Below are 19,588 nucleotides of genomic sequence, written 5' to 3'. Positions count from 1 at the left end.
AGCAGCAGTCTGGCGTTTAAACGCCAGGATTGCACCCAGAGGAAAGCTGGCGTTAAACGCCAGAAACGTGCACCACACTGGCGTTCAACGCCAGAAACATGCTATAGACTGGCGTTGAACGCCCAAAACAAGCATGGAAGTGGCGTTTAACGCCAGAAACATGCTGTAGTCTGGCGTTAAATGCCAGGATTGCCTACAAAGGGCGTTTACATGCCTAATAGGTGCAGGGATGAGAAATCCTCAAACACCTCAGGATCTGTGAACCCCACAGGATCCCCACCTACTTCTTCTCTCCTCTTCACACCTTTTCATAACTTTCTTTCCCAAATACCCCTCACTAATCAACTCAATCACTCTTCCCCATCACCTCTTCACCAATCACATCCATCCTCTCTTCCCCAAAAACCCCACCTACCTTTAAATTCAAAATAATTTCCCTCCCAAACCCAACCCTAAATGGCCGAACCCTAAACCCCTCCCCACTCCTATATAAATCCCCCATTCCCTCTTCATTTTCACACAACAAAACCTTCTCTTCTTCCCCTTAGCCAAACCATCTCTCTCTCCCTCTCCCTCATTTTTCTTCTTCTTCTACTTCTTTCTTTCTTCTTTTGCTCGGGGACGAGCAACCATTTTAAGTTTGGTGTGGTAAAAGCATAGTTTTTTGTTTTTCCATAACCATTCATGGCACCTAAGGCCAGAGAAACCTCTAGAAAGAGGAAAGGGAAGGCAATTGCTTCCACCTCTGAGTCATGGAAGATGGAGAGATTCATCTCTAAGGTCCATCAAGACCACTTCTATGAAGTTGGGGCCAAGAAGAAAGTGATTCATGAGGTTCCTTTCAAACTCAAAAAGAATGAGTATCCGGAGATCCGTCTTGAAATCCAAAGAAGAGGTTGGGAAGTTCTCACCAACCCCATTCAACAAGTCGGGATCTTAATAGTTCAAGAGTTCTATGCAAATACATGGATCACTAGGAACCATGATCAAAGTGTGAACCCGAATCGAAAGAATTGGCTCACCATGGTTCGGGAGAAATACTTAGATTTCAGTCCGGAAAATGTAAGGTTGGCGTTCAACTTGCCAATGATGGAAGAAAATGCACGCCCCTACACTAGAAGAGTCAGCTTTGATCAAAGGTTGGACCCAGTTCTCATGGACATATGTGTGGAAGGAGCTCAATGGAAAATTGACTCAAAGGGCAAGCCGGTTCAACTAAGAAGGCTTGACCTCAAACCAGTAGCTAGAGGATGGTTGGAGTTCATTCAACGCTCAATCATTTCTACTAGAAACTGGTCTGAAGTTACTGTAGACCGGGCCATCATGATCCAGAGCATCATGATTGGGGAGGAAGTGGAAGTTCATGAGATTATACCTCAAGAACTTTACAAGGTTAGCCTTTCCTTACCTCATATGCCACCTCTGCAATTCGGCTGGAATTGACATAGAGGGAGACATCCTCATTGAAGAGGATAAGCCCATCACTAAGAAAAGGATGGAGCAAACAAGAGAGCATAGACCTCAACATGAGCATGAGGAGATTCCTCACCATGAAATCCCTGAGATGCCTCAAGGGATGCACTTCCCTCCACAAAACTACTGGGAACAAATCAACACTTCCCTAGGTGAATTAAGTTCCAACATGGGACAACTAAGGATGGAGCACCAAGAGCATTCCATCATCCTCCATGAAATTAGAGAAGATCAAAGAGCTATGAGGGAGGAACAACAAAGACAAGGAAGAGACACAGAGGAGCTCAAAAGCACCATTGGTTCTTCAAGAAGAGGAAGACGCCACCCTCACTAAGGTGGACTCATTCCTTAATCTCCTTGTTTATTTATTTTCATGTTTTTCGGTTTTTGAGCCTTATATTTTATTTATGTTTGTGTCTCTATTACATGATCATTAGTATTTAAGTGTCTATGCCTTAAAGTTATGAATGTCCTATGAATCCATCACCTCTCTTGAATGAAAAATGTTTTAATTACAAAAGAACAAGAAGTACATGGTTTCGAATTCATCCTTGAAACTAGTTTAATTATTTTGATGTGGTGACAATACTTTTTATTTTCTGAATGAATGCTTGAACAATGCATATGTCTTTTGAAATTGTTGTTTATGAATGTTAAATATGTTGGCTCTTGAAAGAATGATGAACAGGAGAAATGTTATTTGATATTCTAAAAAATCATAAAAATGATTCTTGAAGCAAGAAAAAGCAGTGAATACAAAAGCTTGCAGAAAAAAAAGAGAAGAAAAGAAAAATGGCGAAAAAAAAAGAGAAAGAAAAAGAAAAGGCAAGCAGAAAAAGCCAAAAGCTCTTTAAACCAAAAGGTAAGAGAAAAAAGCCAATAGCCCTTAAAACCAAAAGGCAAGGGTAATAAAAAGGATCCAAGGCTTTGAGCATCAGTGGATAGGAGGGCCTAAAGGAATAAAATCCTGGCCTAAGCGGCTAAACCAAGCTGTCCCTAACCATGTGCTTGTGGCGTGAAGGTGTCAAGTGAAAACTTGAGACTGAGTGGTTAAAGTCGAGGTCCAAAGCAAAAGAAGAGTGTGCTTAAGAACCCTGAACACCTCTAATTAGGGACTTTAGCAAAGCTGAGTCACAATCTGAAAAGGTTCACCCAGTTATGTGTCTGTGGCATTTATGTATCCGGTGGTAATACTGGAAAACAAAGTGCTTAGGGCCACGGCCAAGACTCATAAAGTAGCTGTGCTCAAGAATCAACATACTGAACTAGGAGAATCAATAAAACTATCTGAACTCTGAGTTCCTATAGATGCCAATCATTCTGAACTTCAATGGATAAAGTGAGATGCCAAAACTATTCAAGAGGCAAAAAGCTACAAATCCCGCTCATCTGATTGGAGCTAAGTTTCATTGATATAGTATATTCTCTTCTTTTTATCCTATTTGATTTTCAGTTGCTTGGGGACAAGCAACAATTTAAGTTTGGTGTTGTGATGAGCGGATAATTTATACGCTTTTTGGCATTGTTTTTAGTATTTTTTAGTATGATTTAATTAACTTTCATTGTATTTTTATTAGTTTTTAATTAAAAATCACATTTCTGGACTTTACTATGAGTTTGTGTGTTTTTCTATGATTTCAGGTAATTTCTGGCTGAAATTGAGGGACTGGAGCAAAAATCTGATTCAGGCTGAAAAAAGACTGCTGATGTTGTTGGATTCTGACCTCTCTGCACTCGGAATGGATTTTCTGGAGCTAAAGAACTCCAAATGGTGCGCTCTCATTTGCGTTGGAAAGTAGACATCCAGGGCTTTCCAGCAATATATAATAGTCCATACTTTAAATAAGGATAGATGACGTAAACTGGCGTTCAACGCCAGTTCCATGCTGCATTCTGGAGTCAAACGCCAGAAACAGGTTGCAAAGTGGAGTTCAACGCCAGAAACAGGCTACAAACTGGCGTTCAAATCCAAAAGAAGCCTCTACACATGTAAAGCTCAATGCTCAGTCCAAGCACACACCAAGTGGGCCCCAGAAGTAGATTTCTGCATTATTTACTCAATTCTGCAAACCCTAGTAACTAGTTTAGTATAAATAGGACTTTTTACTATTATGTTTATATCTTTTGGATCATCTTTGATTAGTTTTAGGATATCTTAGACTTTTGTGAGGGCTGGCCATTCGGCCATGCCTGAACATTTATCACTTGTGTATTTTCAACGGTAGAGTTTCTACACACCATAGATTAAGGTGTGGAGCTCTGCTGTTCCTCAAAGATTAATGCAAAGTACTACTGTTTTTCTATTCAATTCAACTTATTCCACTTCTAAGATATTCATTCGCACTTCAATATGATGTATGTGATGATCATAACAGTCATCATCATTCTCAACTTATGAACGCGTGCCTGACAACCACTTCCATTCTACTTTAGATTGAATGGATATCTCTTGGATATCTAATACAGGGGACCAAGTCCGAGTTATTAGTGTCTTCGTGGTATAAGTTAGAACCCATGGACGGCCAATCTTGAAAATTCGGAAAGTCTAAACCTTGTCTGTGGTATTCCGAGTAGGATTCAGGGATTGAATGACTGTGACGAGCTTCAAACTTGCGAGTGCTGGGGGTAGTGACAGCCGCAAAAGGATCAATGGATCCTATTCCAGTATGATCTAGAACCGAAAGATGATTAGCCATGCAGTGACAGCGCATTGGACCATTTTTACTGAGAGGACATGTGGCCATTGATAACGGTGATGCCTAACATACAGCTTGCCATGGAAAGGAGTAGGAAGGATTGGATGAAGACAGCAGGAAAGCAGAGGTTCAGAGGGATGAAAGCATCTCTATACACTTATCTGAAATTCTCACCAATGAATTACATAAGTACCACTATCCTATTTTATATTTTATTTATCTTTTACTTATAAATTCATAAAATCAGTTGAATCCGCCTGACTGAGATTTACAAGGTGACCATAGCTTGCTTCAAGCCGACAATCTCCGTGGGATCAACCCTTACTCACGTAAGGTTTATTACTTGGACGACCCAGTGCACTTGCTGGTTAGTTGTACGAAGTTGTTAAACAGAATTAAGAACATGAACGTGCGTATTGAGTTTTTAGCGCCGTTACCAAGGAAGGAATGATCACGATTTTGCACACCAACTGTCAAAACTAATGGGGTTGATCCCGAGGTCTACAAGCTTATGCTCTTTCCCTTTGCTGTAAGAGACAGAGCTAGAACATGGTTGGATTCACAACCTAAATAAAGCCTAAACTCTTGGGAAAAGCTAGTCAATGCCTTCTAGACAAAGTTCTTTCCACCTCAAAAATTGAGCAAGCTTAGAGTGGAAGTCCAAACCTTCAGACAGAAGGAAGGTGAATCCCTCTATGAAGCTTAGGAAAGATACAAGCAATTGATCAGAAGGTGTCCTTCTGACATGCTTTCAGAATGGAGCATCATAGGTATCTTCTCTGATGGTCTGTCTGAACTGTCCAATATGTCATTGGATAGCTCTGCTGGAGGATCTCTTCATCTGAAGAAGACGCCTACAGAAGCTCAGGAACTCATTGAAATGGTTGCAAATAACCAATTCATATACACCTCTGAAAGGAATCTTGTGAATAATTGGACAAGTCAGAAGAAAAGAGTTCTTGAAATTGATACTCTGAATGCCATATTAGCTCAGAACAAAATATTGACTCAGCAAGTCAATATGATTTTTTAGAGTCTGTCTAGAATGCAAGCAGCAACAGTCAGTACCAAAGAAGCTTCATCTGAAGAAGAAGCTTATGATCCTGAAAACCCAGCAATGGAAGAGGTGAATTACATGGGAGAATCCTATGGAAACACCTATAATCCTTCATGGAGAAATCATCCAAATCTCTCATGGAAGGATCAACAGAGGCCTGAACAAGGCTTCAACAACAATAATGGTGGAAGAAATAGGTTTAGCAATGGCAAACCTTTTCCATCATCTTCTCAGCAACAAATAGAGAATTCTAAGCAGAACCACTCTGAATTAGCAACTGTAGTCTCTGATTTAATTAAAACCACTCAAAGTTTCATGACTGAAACATGGTCTTCCATTAGAAATTTGGAGGCACAAGTGGATCAGCTGAGTAAGAAAGTTACTGAACTCCCTCCTAGTACTCTTCCAAGCAATACAGAAGAGATTAAAAAAGGAGAGTGCAAGGCCATCAACATAACCCACACAGCCGAACCTGGAGAGGAGGAAGAGGCAGTGATCTCCATTGAGGAAGACCTCAATGGACATCCACTGGCCTCCAAGGAGTTCCCTAATGAGGAACCATGGGAATCTGAGGCTCACACTGAGACTATAGAGATTCCATTGAATTTACTTTTTCCATTCATGAGCTCTGATGAGTATTCTTCTTCTGAAGAGGATGAAGATGTTATTGAAGAACAAGTTGCTAAGTACCTTGGAGCAATCATGAAGCTAAATGCCAAGCTATTTGGTAATGAGACTTGGGAGGATGAACCCCCCTTGCTCACCAAAGAACTGGATGACTTGACTAGGCAGAAATTACCTCTGAAGAGACAAGATCCTGGAAAGTTCTCAATACCTTGCACCATAGGTACTATGACCTTTTAGAAGGCTCTGTGTGACCTAGGGTCAAGCTTAAACCTCATGCCTCTCTCTGTAATGGAGAAGCTAGGGATCCTTGAGGTACGAGCTGCAAGAATCTCACTAGAGATGGCAGACAATTCAAGGAAACAGGCTTATGGACTTGTAGAGGATGTCTTAGTAAAGGTTGAAGACCACTACATCCCTGCTGATTTCATAATCCTAGATACTGGGAAGTGTATGGATGAATCCATCATCCTTGGCAGACCCTTCCTAGCCACAGCAAAAGCTGTGATTGATGTTGACAGAGGAGAATTGGTCCTTCAAGTGAATGAGGACTCTCTTGTGTTTAAAGCTCAAGAATCTCCCTCTGTAACCATGGAGAAGAAGCATGAAAAGCTTCTCTCAATACAGAGTCAAACAAAACCCCCACATTCAAACTCTAAGTTTGGTGTTGGAAGGCCACAATCAAACTCTAAGTTTGGTGTTAAGAGGCCATCATCATGCTCTGAGTATCTGTGAGGCTCCATGAGAGCCCACTGTCAAGCTACTGACATTAAAGAAGCGCTTGTTGGGAGGCAACCCAATTTTACTTATCTATGTTAAATTTCTATTTTCCATTGTTATTTTATGTTTTCTGTAGGTTGATGATCATGTGAAGTCATAAAAACAATTGAAAAAGCAAAAATAAACTGAAAAATAGAATAAAAAACAGCACACCCTGAAAGAGAAGCCTACTGGTGTTTAAACGCCAGTAAGGGCAGCAGAATGGGCATTAAACGCCCAGTCTGGCACCATTCTGGGTGTTTAACGCCAGAAATGGGCACCAGACTGGCGTTTAATGCCAGAAAAGGGCAAGAAGCTGGCGTTAAATGCCAGAAATAGGCAGCAACCTGGCGTTTAACGCCAGGATTGGCACCAAAGGGCGTTTTGCAAGCCTAATTGGTGCAGGGATGAGAAATCTTTGGCACCTCAGGATCTGTGGACCCCACAGGATCCCCACCAACCTCAACTCACTCTCTCTCTTCTTCTCACCGTTTCATAATACTCTTTCCCAAATACCCTTCACCAATCACCTCAATACCTCTTCCCCAAAAATCCCTCACCTATCAAATCCTACCCTCTTCTCCATAAACCCTTCACTAATCCACATCCATCCATCATAAACCCCACCTACCTCACCATTCAAATTCAAACCACTTTCCCTCCCAAACCCACCCATACATGGCCGAACCTTACCCTCTCCCCGCTCCTATATAAACGCATCTTCACCCCTTCATTTTCACACATCTTAAACACTACTTCTCCCCCTTGGCCGAAACACTAACCCCCTCTATCTCTTCTATTTCTTCTTCCTCTACTCTCTTCCTTCTTCTTTTGCTCGAGGACGAGTAAACCTTCTAAGTTTGGTGTGGTAAAAGCGATGCTTTTTGTTTTTCCATAACCCTTTATGGCACCTAAGGCCGGAGAAACCTCTAGAAAGAGGAAAGGGAAGGCAAAAGCTTCCACCTCTGAGTCATGGGAGATGGAGAGATTCATCTCAAGGGTGTATCAAGACCACTTCTATGAAGTTGTGACCAAGAAGAAGGTGATCCCCGAGGTCCCTTTCAAGCTCAAAAAGGGTGAATACCCGGAGATCCGACATGATATTCGTAGAAGAGGTTGGGAAGTTCTCACCAACCCCATTCAACAAGTTGGAATCTTAATGGTTCAAGAGTTCTATGCCAATGCATGGATCACCAAGAACCATGATCAAAGTGTGAACCCGGACCCAAAGAATTGGCTTACAATGGTTCGGGGGAAATACTTAGATTTCAGTCCGGAAAATGTAAGGTTGGCATTCAACTTGCCCAGGATGCAAGGAGATGCACGCCCCTACACTAGAAGGGTCAACTTTGATCAAAGGTTGGACCAAGTCCTCATAGACATTTGTGAAGAGGGCGCTCAATGGAAGAAAGATTCAAGAGGAAAGCCGGTTCAACTAAGAAGGCATGACCTCAAGCCCGTGGCTAGGGGATGGTTGGAGTTCATCCAACGCTCAATCATTCCCACTAGCAACTGGTCTGAAGTTACTATAGACTGGGCTATCATGATCCATAGCATCATGATTGGAGAGGAAGTAGAAGTTCATGAGGTTATATCCCTAGAACTCTACAAGGTGGCAGACAAGTCCTCTACTTTGTCAAGGTTAGCCTTCCCTCATCTCATTTGTCACCTTTACAATTCAGCTGGAATTGACATAGAGGAAGACATCCTCATTGATAAGGACAAGCCCATCACTAAGAAAAGGATGGAGCAAACAAGAGATCCCACTCATGGACAAGAGCATGAGGAAATTCCTCATCATGAAATCCCTGAGATGCCTCAAGGGATGCATTTTCCTCCACAAAATTATTGGGAGCAAATTAACACCTCCCTAGGAGAATTAAGTTCCAATATGGGACAACTAAGGGTGGAACACCAAGAGCATTCTATCCTCCTTCATAAAATTAGAGAAGATCAAAGAATCATGAGAGAGGAGCAACAAAGGCAAGGAAGAGACATTGATGTGCTCAAGCACTCCATAAGATCTTCAAGAGGAAGAACTAGCTGCCATCACTAAGGTGGACCCGTTCTTTAGTTTCCTTGATTCTTTATTTTCTATTTTTTGAATTTTTATGCTTTATGTTTATCTATGTTTGTGTCTTTATTACATGATCACTAGTGTCTTAGTGTCTATGTCTTAAAGCTATGAATGTCCTATAAATCCATCACCTTTCTTAAAAGAAAAATGTTTTAATCACAAAAGAACAAGAAGTACATGATTTCGAATTCATCCTTGAAACTAGTTTAATTATTTTGATGTGGTGACAATACTTTTTGTTTTCTGAATGAATGCTTGAACAGTGCATATTTTTGAATTTGTTGTTTATGAATGTTAAAATTGTTGGCTCTTGAAAGAATAATGAAAAAGGAGAAATGTTATTGATAATCTGAAAAATCATAAAATTGATTCTTAAAGCAAGAAAAAGCAGTGAAAAGCTTGCAGAAAAAAAAGCAAGCAGAAAAAGCCAATAGCCCTTTAAACCAAAAGGCAAGGGTAAAATAAAAAGGATCCAAGGCTTTGAGCATCAGTGGATAGGAGGGCCTAAAGGAATAAAATCTTGGCCTAAGCGGCTAAACCAAGCTGTCCCTAACCATGTGCTTGTGGCGTGAAGGTGTCAAGTAAAAACTTGAGACTGAGCGGTTAAAGTCGTGGTCCAAAGCAAAAAGAGTGTGCTTAAGAGCTCTGGACACCTCTAATTGGGGACTCTAGCAAAGCTGAGTCACAATCTGAAAAGGTTCACCCAGTTATGTGTCTGTGGCATTTATGTATCCAGTGGTAATACTGGAAAACAAAATGCTTAGGGTCACGGCCAAGACTCATAAAGTAGCTGTGTTCAAGAGCCAACATACTAAACTAGGAGAATCAATAACACTATCTGAATTTTGAGTTCCTATAGATGCCAATCATTCTGAACTTCAAGGGATAAAGTGAGATGCCAAAACTGTTCAGAGGCAAAAAGTTACTAGTCCCGCTCATCTAATTGGAGCTAAGTTTCATTGATATTTTGGAATTTATAGTATATTCTCTTCTTTTTATCCTATTTGATTTTCAGTTGCTTGGGGACAAGCAACAATTTAAGTTTGGTGTTGTGATGAGCGGATAATTTATACGCTTTTTGGCATTATTTTTAGTATATTTTAGTTAGTTTTTATTATGTTTTTATTAGTTTTTAAATAAAAATCACATTTCTGGACTTTACTATGAGTTTGTGTGTTTTTCTGTGATTTCAGGTATTTTCTGGCTGAAATTGAGGGACTTGAGCAAAAATCTGATTCAGAGGCTGAAAAAGGACTGCAGATGCTGTTGGATTCTGACCTCCCTGCAATCGAAGTAGATTTTCTGGAGCTACAGAAGCTCAATTAGCGCGCTCTCAATTTCGTTGGAATGTAGACATCCTGGGCTTTCTAGCAATATATAATAGTCCATACTTTGCCTGAGATTTGATGGCTCAAACCGGCGTTCCAAGTCAGCATAGAAATTCTGGCGTCAAAACGCCAGAACTGGCATAAAAGTTGGAGTTAAACGCCCAAACTGGCACAAAAGCTGGCGTTTAACTCCAAGAAAAGCCTCTACACGTGAAAGCTTCAACGTTCAGCCCAAGCACACACCAAGTGGGCCCTGAAGTGGATTCTGCATCATTTACTCATTTCTGTAAACCCTAGATTAATAGTTTTCTACAAATAGGACCTTTTGCTATTGTATTTTACACACTTGATCATACTTTTGATCTTGGTTCTTCTGGTTCCCTCTCTAGGGCCGAAGCCAATGATCACCATTATCACTTTTGTATTTTCAACGGTGGAGTTTCTACACACCATAGATTAAGGTGTGGAGCTCTGCTGTTCCTCATGAATTAATGCAAAGTACTATTGTTTTTCTATTCAACTCAACCCTATTTCTGTTCTAAGATATCCATTCGTTCTTCAACATGATGAATGTGATGATCCGTGACACTCATCACCATTCTCACCTATGAACACGTGCCTGACAACCACTTCTGTTCTACATGCAAACAAGCTTGAATGTGTATCTCTTGGGTTTCTAATCTAAGATTAGAACCTTCGTGGTATAGGCTAGAATCAATTGGTGGCCATTCCTGAGATCCAGAAAGTCTAAACCTTGTCTGTGGTATTCCGAGTAGGATCAGGAAAGGGATGACTGTGACGAGCTTCAAAATCGCGAGTGTTGGGCGTAGTGACAGACGCAAAAGGATCAATGGATCCTATTCCAACATGATCGAGAACCAACAGCTGATTAGCCGTGCGGTGACAGCACATTTGGAACATTTTCACTGAAAGGACGGGAGGTAGCCATTGACAACGGTGAAACCCAACATACAGCTTGCCATGGAAAGGAGTATGAATGATTGGAAAAAGGCAATAGAAAAGTAGAGGTTCAGAAGGAACAAAGCATCTTCATACGCTTATCTGAAATTCTCACCAATGAATTGCATAAGTATCTCTATCCTATTTTATGTTTTATTCATATTATAATTATCAATTCTCCATAACCATGTGAATCCGCTTGACCGAGATTTACAAGATAACCATAGCTTGCTTCAAGCCGACAATCTCCGTGGGATCGACCCTTACTCACGTAAGGTTTATTACTTGGACGACCTAGTGCACTTGCTGGTTAGTTGTGCGGAGTTGTGACAAAGAGTTGAGATTACAATTGTGCGTACCATGATGTGGGCGCCATTGATGATCACAATTTCGTGCACCAGCCGGCTCCACTTGCTCCTAGTTGAGATATGAGATTCTGTTGACCCTGCGTCGTAAGATGTGGCCGAACACTTATACCTTTCCGAATGAGCTCTTCCCCATGGATATTTCATTTTGATTTTTGAGCTTGGGGATGTGAGCTCGCAGGGACTGTCTAGTGGTTAGCTACTAGGACATGTTGGGTTGGCTATGTAACCGACAGATGATATCATCAGCCATAGGGCAGGCATTAATCATTTGCATATGTTTGACTTATTTGGATTTGCCTATTTGTTTTGGATTGCCAAATTGTACATATATGCTGCGCTACCTGATTAAATGCTACTTGCTTTACTTGTACTTTAATTGTGTGTTACTTGTCTGTACTGCTTGTGTTTGTACAACTGAGAAGTCCCTCATGCTGGTGTCGATTGACGTTGAGGGCTGTGCTTGTTGAGATGGAGAATGATATGATTAATTTAAAATGATGATTATTGAATGAGGTAATTTGAGTTCCCTGGGTAGATGTAGTGAAGTGATTTCACTGCTCCAGGTAGAAAATGAGGTAATTTGAGTTCCCTGGGTAGACATAGTGAAGTGATTTCACTGCTCCAGGTAGAAAATGAGATAATTTGAGCTCCCTGGGTAGACTCAATGAAGTGATTTCACTTGTTCCAGGTGAGGACATGAAGTATTGATATAGAATTGTTGAGACAGAATAGCTGGTGATGGTTTTGTTTATGATTCTGATTTTGATTCGTTGGAGAGTTAGAAAGTTAGGAAGCATGAGGAAGATGAATTAGATTTAGCATTCCCTTATGACAGTTGCCTATTTATGGGTTAGCGAGAACATAGGATGAATATTTGGTGAAAGGAAGTTTAGGATGCTTAGTGGATTTTTGTTACAATGCATTGTATTTATTTGGCACTTTTACCGTACTGGGAACCTATGGGTCGTGGGTTCTCATCCGTATATATCTCTTGTTTTTCAGATGTAGGTCCAGGTGCTCAGCAGTGAGCTATGGTTTGTTTGAAAGACGGTGAAGACCTCTAAGATCTCTTATTTACTTTTGCTTAGATTCTCTCTGCTTTTGTTTTTAAAGAACTCATGCTATGTATTTAATCCTTTTAAAAACTTGCCTATAGGCCCTTGTGTATCATTTAGGTGAGATTAGGAGATATGGTTGTCAAACTACTTTTATATTATACCCTAGCCAGCCTAAACTTTGCGGGTCATGACTAGTGGCTAATTATTTATGTCATATATCTATATTTTGTTTTATCTTATTCATCTCGACGAAATTATCTTTATATCGTCTCAGTTCACACTTTACCTTCTTTTTGTCGATACGTGAGTGGTGCACGAAATTGTGATTTACACTTTTCACAACTCCACACAACTAATCAGCAAGTGCACTGGGTCATCCAAGTAATACCTTACGTGAGTAAGGGTCGATCCCACGGAGATTGTCGGCTTGAAGCAAGCTATTGTCATCTTGTAAATCTCAGTCAAGCGGATTCAAATGGTTATGAGTTTTTGATAATTAAAATATAAATAAAACATAAAATAAGATAAAGGTACTTATGTAATTCATTGGTGGGAATTTCAGATAAGCGTTTGGAGATGCTTTGTTGCTTCTGAACCTCTACTTTCCTATTGCCTTCTTCCAATGATGCGTGCTCCCTTCCATGGCAAGCTGTAGGATCCTCTCAGTGAAAATGGTCCTCTACGATTTCTGCACGGCTAATCAACTGTCGAATTTCTCGTCTCGGATGAAAAATACCAGGCACAGCTACCGCATGGCTAATCATCTGTCGGTTCCCGCTAGCATCAGAATAGGATCCATTGATCCTTTTGCACACTGTAACTGCACCCAACATTCGCAGGTTTGAAGCTCGTCACAATCATCCCTTCTCGGATCCTACTCGAAATACCACAGACAAGGTTTAGACTTTTCGGATCCCAGGAATGCTGCCAATGATTCTAACCTATACCACGAAAATACTAATCTCACGGACTCGGTCTGTGTATTAAATATCCAAGAGATACGCACTCAAGCTATCGCCCAATGACTACGTTGAGCTCAGATAGAACGGAAGTGGTTGTCAGGCACGCATTCATAGAATTGAGAATAATGATGAGTGTCACGGATCATATCATTCTCCAGATTGAAGTACGAGTGAGTATCTTAGAATAGAATCAAGCGTGATTGAATAGAAAACAGTAGTAATTGCATTAATTTATGAAGAACAGCAGAGCTCCACACCTTAATCTATGGGGTGTAGAAACTCCACCATAGAAAATACATAAGTGAAAATAGTTTAGGCATGGCCGTGTGGCCATCCTCCAAATGTGAAATATGGCATAAGCTCTCTAATACAATAGTAAAAAGTGCTATTTATACTAAACTAGTTACTAGGGTTTACAGAAAATAAGTAACTAAGTACCGATAGTGCAGAAATCCACATCCGGGGCCCAGTTGGTGTGTGCTTGGGCTGAACATTGAGCTTTACATGTGCATAGGCTGTTCTTGGAGTTAAACGCTAGCTTGGGTGCCAGTTTGGGTGTTTTACACCAGTTTTAGTGCCAGTTCTGGCGTTTTACGCCAGAAATATCTGATGGGCGTTTGGACGCCAGTTTGGGCCATCAAATTTCGGGAAAAGTATATATTATTATATATTGCTGGAAAGCCTAGGATGTCTACTTTTGAACGCAATTGAGAGGGCACCAATTGGGCTTCTGTAGCTCCATAAAATCCACTTCGAGTGCAGGAGGGACAGAATCCAACAGCATCTGCAGTCCCTTTTCAGCCTCTGAATCAGATTTTTGCTCAGGTCCCTCAATTTCAGCCAGAAAATACCTGAAATCACAGAAAAACACACAAACTCATAGTAAAGTCCAGAAATATGATTTTTACATAAAAACTAATAAAAATATAATAAAAAATAACTGAAACATACTAAAAACTATGTAAAAATAATGCCAAAAGGGGTATAAATTATCCGCTCATCAGTGAGTGTTACGACCTTCGTGATTTTATTTTTACTCTTTTCAGGCTTCTCAACTAATACTCCCTTCAATTTTACTTATTTTTATGTATTAAAAATTCCCCTTGAGTGTCGTACCACCTTATTATCATTGACTTATGACTCGAGCATAAGGATTTGAATATTAGGGTCTTACAACAAGCATGCATTATGTGCAACTATGTGAAAGATTCAAGAGCAATAGAGTCTCCCCAGAAACCTACTAACTAAGGTAGTTCCTGTTCTCTCTTAGGGACAGGGCCAAGCAATAGCTCTAAACCCAGCTTCTAGAAAGTATATCAATATGGAAAGATTTGGTTAACAAGTTCCAAACCAAATTTTTTCAACCACAGAAGTTGGTAAAGCTGAGACATGACAATCAAACCTTCACATAGAAAGATGGAGATTCCCTCTATGAAGCTTGGGAAAAATACAAGGAGATGCTGAGAAAGTGCCCTCATGACATGTCTTCTAACTGGTTACAACTCCAAGCCTTTTATGACAGAGTAACTCATGCCTCTAGGACTTTACTAGACTCATCAACAGGAGGATCCTTTCACAGGAAGACAACTAAAGAAGCCTTGGAGTTAATTGAAGTAGTGGCCAACAATCAGTACATGTATTCCTCCAAAAGAACAATGGAGAGAGAATTGATGGAGTTGGATGTATTGGATACTCTACTCGCACAAAACAAGGCTATGGCCCAGCAAATCTATGCACTCACTAAGCAAATGGGACACATGCAAATTTTAGCAGTTGGAACACAAGGCATCACCTGTGATTTCTGTGGAGGAGCCCATCAAAGTGAAGGATGTTCATTATTTAAAGATGATCACTCCTTTGCTGAACAAGTGAACTACATGGATAATTCCTCTAGACCACCATACAATAATTCATTCTTCAAAACTTACAACCCTGGATGGAAGAATCACCCTACTTTGGATTGGGAAACCAAGGAGCAAGACAAAAAAACTTTAAAACCCCTTACTAACAAACACCTCATATACAATCCCAAAATACTCAAATGCCCTTCCCTCTTGAGATTGCCATGGATAAACTCTCGCAAATCACATCCACTTTTGTTCTACAAACCTCAAGCTTCTTGCAAAAACTAGAGCCAATTTCAATAACAAAGAGCCTTCCATCAGAAACTTGGAAGTGCAAGTGGTCCAACCTGCCAAGCAATTAGCTGAAAAACCCACGAATGCCTTCTCAAGTGACACCATTCTAAATCCAAGAGAAGAGTACAAAGTCATAAATCTGAGAAGTGATAGAGTGGTGGGTAAAGAAGCCGCAAGCATGGAGAAGCAAATTGAAGAAGCCCTTGTGGAAGACGACAAGCAAGAAGATGAAGCCTCTATACCCTCATCCCAAGCTCTAACATTCAAGGTAAAAACAAAGGCATATGCACCAAAAATTTCATTCCCTCAAAGGCTACAAAAGGAGACCAAGGACAAACAATTTCATAAGTTCTTGGAAGTGTTCAAGAAGCTACAAATTAATATCCTTTTCACTAAAGCTTTGGAATAAATGCCACTCTATGACAAGTTTATGAATGCACTAATATCCAAGAAGAGAACTTGGAAGGAAGATGAGACAATGATCCTCACTAAAGAATGCAATGCTATCATCCAAAAGAATTTACCACAAAAATTGAAAGATCTTGGAAGCTTTCAAATCTTTTGCACAATTAGAGATATCACCATTGAGAAAGCTTTCCGTGACTCAGGGAGCAAGCGTTAACTTAATTCCTTTATATTTGATAAAGAAGATGCAAATTAAAGAGGTGAAGCCTACAAGGATCTCCCTATAATTGGCCGATAGGTTACTCAAGTTTCCACTAGAGTAGTGGAGAACTTGTTGGTCAAGGTGAAAAAGTTTATATTCCCTACAGACTTTGTGATTCTTGATATGAAGGAGGATGTCAATGCTTTTATAATGTTAGAGAGGCCATTCCTTGCTATTGGAAGGGAACTTATTGATGTTCAAAAAAGAGAACTAACCTTGAGGGTGCATGATGAGCAGATGGTTTTCAATGTATTCAAAGCCATGTAACACTCAAATGACACTGAGAATTATATGAAGGAGGATGTCATTGATTTATTGATGTAATAAGTTCTTGAAGAAGAACCCATTTTACAGTGCTCTAGAAAGCTCTGAACTCCTATGCATGGAAGAAGGAGAAGAAGTGACAATAAGAAAGGAGGCTATGCAAGTTCCATTACCTGAGAAGGAGAAAGAGGATGAGCAACCCAAGCTATAATTGAAGCCTCTCCTTCCAACTCTCAAGTATGCATTTCTTGGCCCTAAAGACATCTATCCAGCAATCATTAGTTCATCTTTGAGCAAGTTGGAGGAAGAGGAATTAATTAAGGTGCTGAAAGCTCACAAAATAACCCTTGGATGGACAATCAATGATCTGAAGGGAATTAGCACAACCATGTGTATGTACAAGATCTTGCTTGAAGAGGCATCTAAATCTGTGGTGCAAGCTCAAAGAAGGCTCAATTCCATGATGAAAGAAGTTTTCCAACAGGAGGTAATGAAGCTTTGGGATGCAGGGATTATCTACCCTATTTTTGATAGTCCTTGGGTGTGTCCAGTGCAAGTTGTACCCTAGAAAGAAGGGGTCACAGTGGTTGTTAATGAGAAGAATGATCTCATTCCAATAAGAACCATCACTGGATGGAGGATGTGCATTGATTATAGGAAGCTCAATACTGCCACAAGAAAGGATCACTTCCCCTTGCCATTCATTGACCAAATGCTCGAGAGATTGGCTGGGCATGATTTTTATTGCTTCTTGGATGGATACTCTGGATATAATCAAATTACTATTGATCTAGTGGATCAAGAAAAAACTGCATTCACTTGCCCTTTTAGTATTTTTGCCTATCACAGAATGTACTTTGATTTGTGCAATACTCCTGCCACTTTTCAAAGGTGCATGCTTTCCATTTTCTCTGATATGGTTGAAAAATTTTATTGAAGTATTCATAGATGATTTTTCTGTATTTGGTGACTCTTTTAACACTTGCTTACACCATCTAGCTTTAGTTTTGAGATAGTGCCAAGAAACAAACCTTGTTTTAAATTGAAAAAAGTGTTATTTTATGCAACAAAAGACATTGTTCTTGATCACCTAATCTCCAAAAAAAGCATAGAGGTTGACAAAGTTAAGGTAGAGGTGATTAAAAAATTGCCACCTCCAGTGAATATGAAAGCAATTAGGAGTTTCTTAGGACATGATGGCTTTTATAGAAGATTTATAAAAGATTCTTCAAAAATTGCAAAATCGTTGGGCAATCTTCTAACTACTGATGTTCCATTTGATTTTTACAAAGAATGCTTGCATGGTTTTAAAATCTTAAAACCAAACTTGTTTCTGCACCAATTATTGCTCCACCTAACCGGTCTCTACCTTTTGAATTAATGTGTGATGCAAGTGACTTTGTCATAGTTGCCATTTTAGGGCAAAGACAGGACAAGTTGTTGCATGTTTTTACTGTGGAAGTCATGTCTTGAATGATGCACAAAAGAATTACACGACAACTGAGAATGAGCTTCTAGTTATAGTATTTGCTTTTGATAAATATTGATCTTATCTGATTGGTCAAAAGTTATTGTCTACATTGATCACTCTGCTCTTAAGTATCTTTTGTCCAAACAACATGCGAAGCCAAGATTGATAAGGTAGGTGCTCCTCTTCCAAGAGTTTGATATTGGGATCTAGGATAGGAAGGGCTCAGAGAACCAAGTTGTTGGTCACTTATTAAGGATTGAATATGAGACATTCAAACACCCCTCCTACCAATTAATGAAGGCTTTATGGATGAACAACTCTTTGTTATGCATATGATATCATGGTTTGCTGATATGGCAAATTACAAAGCTGGGAGAATTATTCCCAAGGCGCTTACTTGGCACCATAGGAAGAAATTGATCCATGATGCCCGCTACTTTCTATAGGATGAACCTTACTTGTTCAAGAGATGTTCGGATGGCATCATTAGAAGATGCATCCCCGAAGAGGAGACTCAAGGTGTTTTGTGGTATTGTCATGGCTCTGACTATGCTGGCCACTTCAGTGGAGAAAGGAGAAAGGACAGCAGGCAAAGTCCTCCAAAATGGTTTTTATTGGCCAACACTCTTCAAGGATGCGAGAGCCTTTGTTAAAAGATGTGATCAATGTCAAAGAACTGGGAACCTATCAAGGAGACATGAATACCACAGAATTTCATGGGACCTTTTGCACCTTCTTACTCAAATAATTACATATTAGTGGCTATTGATTATGTATCTAAATGGGTAGAGGCAGTACCACTACTCACCATTAATGCTAAAGTGGTCACTAACTTTCTCAAAAAAATTTTTTTTGTAAGTTTGACATTCCAAGGACACTAATCAGTGATGGAGGAATTCACTTTTGTAACAAATAACTAGACATTCTTCTACAAAAGTATGGAGTTAAGTACAAGGTTGCCACCCCTATCACCCACAGACTAGTAGAAAAATGGAGGTCTCCAACAGAGAATTCAAGAGGATCTTGGAGAAAACAGTGGGTGCTTCAAGGAATGACTAGGCAAAGAAGATGGACTCTTGGCTTATAGAAATGCCTTTAAAACTCCCATTCGCATGTCTCCTTATCAACTTGTCTATGGAAAAGCTTGCCACTTGCCAGTGGAGTTGGAGCACAACAGATATTGTGCCACAAAGTTTCTCAACTTTGATGCCAAAGATGTGGGAGAAAAGTGACTGCTTCAACTCAATGAACTTGATGAATTTAGAGTTACGGCATATGACAATGCTAAGCTACACAAGGAGATGACCAAGAAGTGGTATGCAAAATGATCCTACTAAGAACTTTTGAACCTGATCATAGGATACTTCTATTCAACTTAAGGCTAAAGCTCTTTCCAAGAAAATTGAAATCAAGGTGGTTTGGGCTCTTTATTGTCACCACGTTGTCCCCTTACGGCCACATTGAGATCATGGAAGACAACTCTGAGAGAAAATTTACTCTGAATGGAAAAACCTGAAGCACTACCTTGGGGACAATATTGATCGTCAGAGATCAGTTCAATCCCTTACCTAAAGGAGCTGCATGTTGATGATACGTCATCTTAAATAGTTTTTAAATTTTTTTTCTTATTTATTTTCTAAGGTTTTGATTAAATTTCTTATGTTTTCTAATAAAATCTAATAAATA

The 19,588-nt window shown here is 39.9% G+C and overlaps 1 non-coding gene across 1 annotated transcript; it reads right to left on the bottom strand.

Annotated features, from left to right (window-relative positions):
* Window positions 1-14,741: 14,741 nt before the first annotated feature.
* Window positions 14,742-14,850, bottom strand: LOC148548069 (small nucleolar RNA R71). Its single transcript, XR_015897383.1, has one exon. It is a non-coding gene; the product is annotated as a small nucleolar RNA R71 (small nucleolar RNA).
* Between the last annotated feature and the right edge of the window lie 4,738 nt (window positions 14,851-19,588).

This window comes from Arachis ipaensis, chromosome B8, assembly GCF_059453495.1.
Source record: "Arachis ipaensis isolate K30076 ecotype BB chromosome B8, ASM5945349v1, whole genome shotgun sequence".
NCBI lineage: Eukaryota > Viridiplantae > Streptophyta > Magnoliopsida > Fabales > Fabaceae > Arachis > Arachis ipaensis.
The sequence above is the reverse complement of the archived record's forward strand: the minus strand, read 5'-3'. Positions and strand labels throughout refer to the sequence as shown.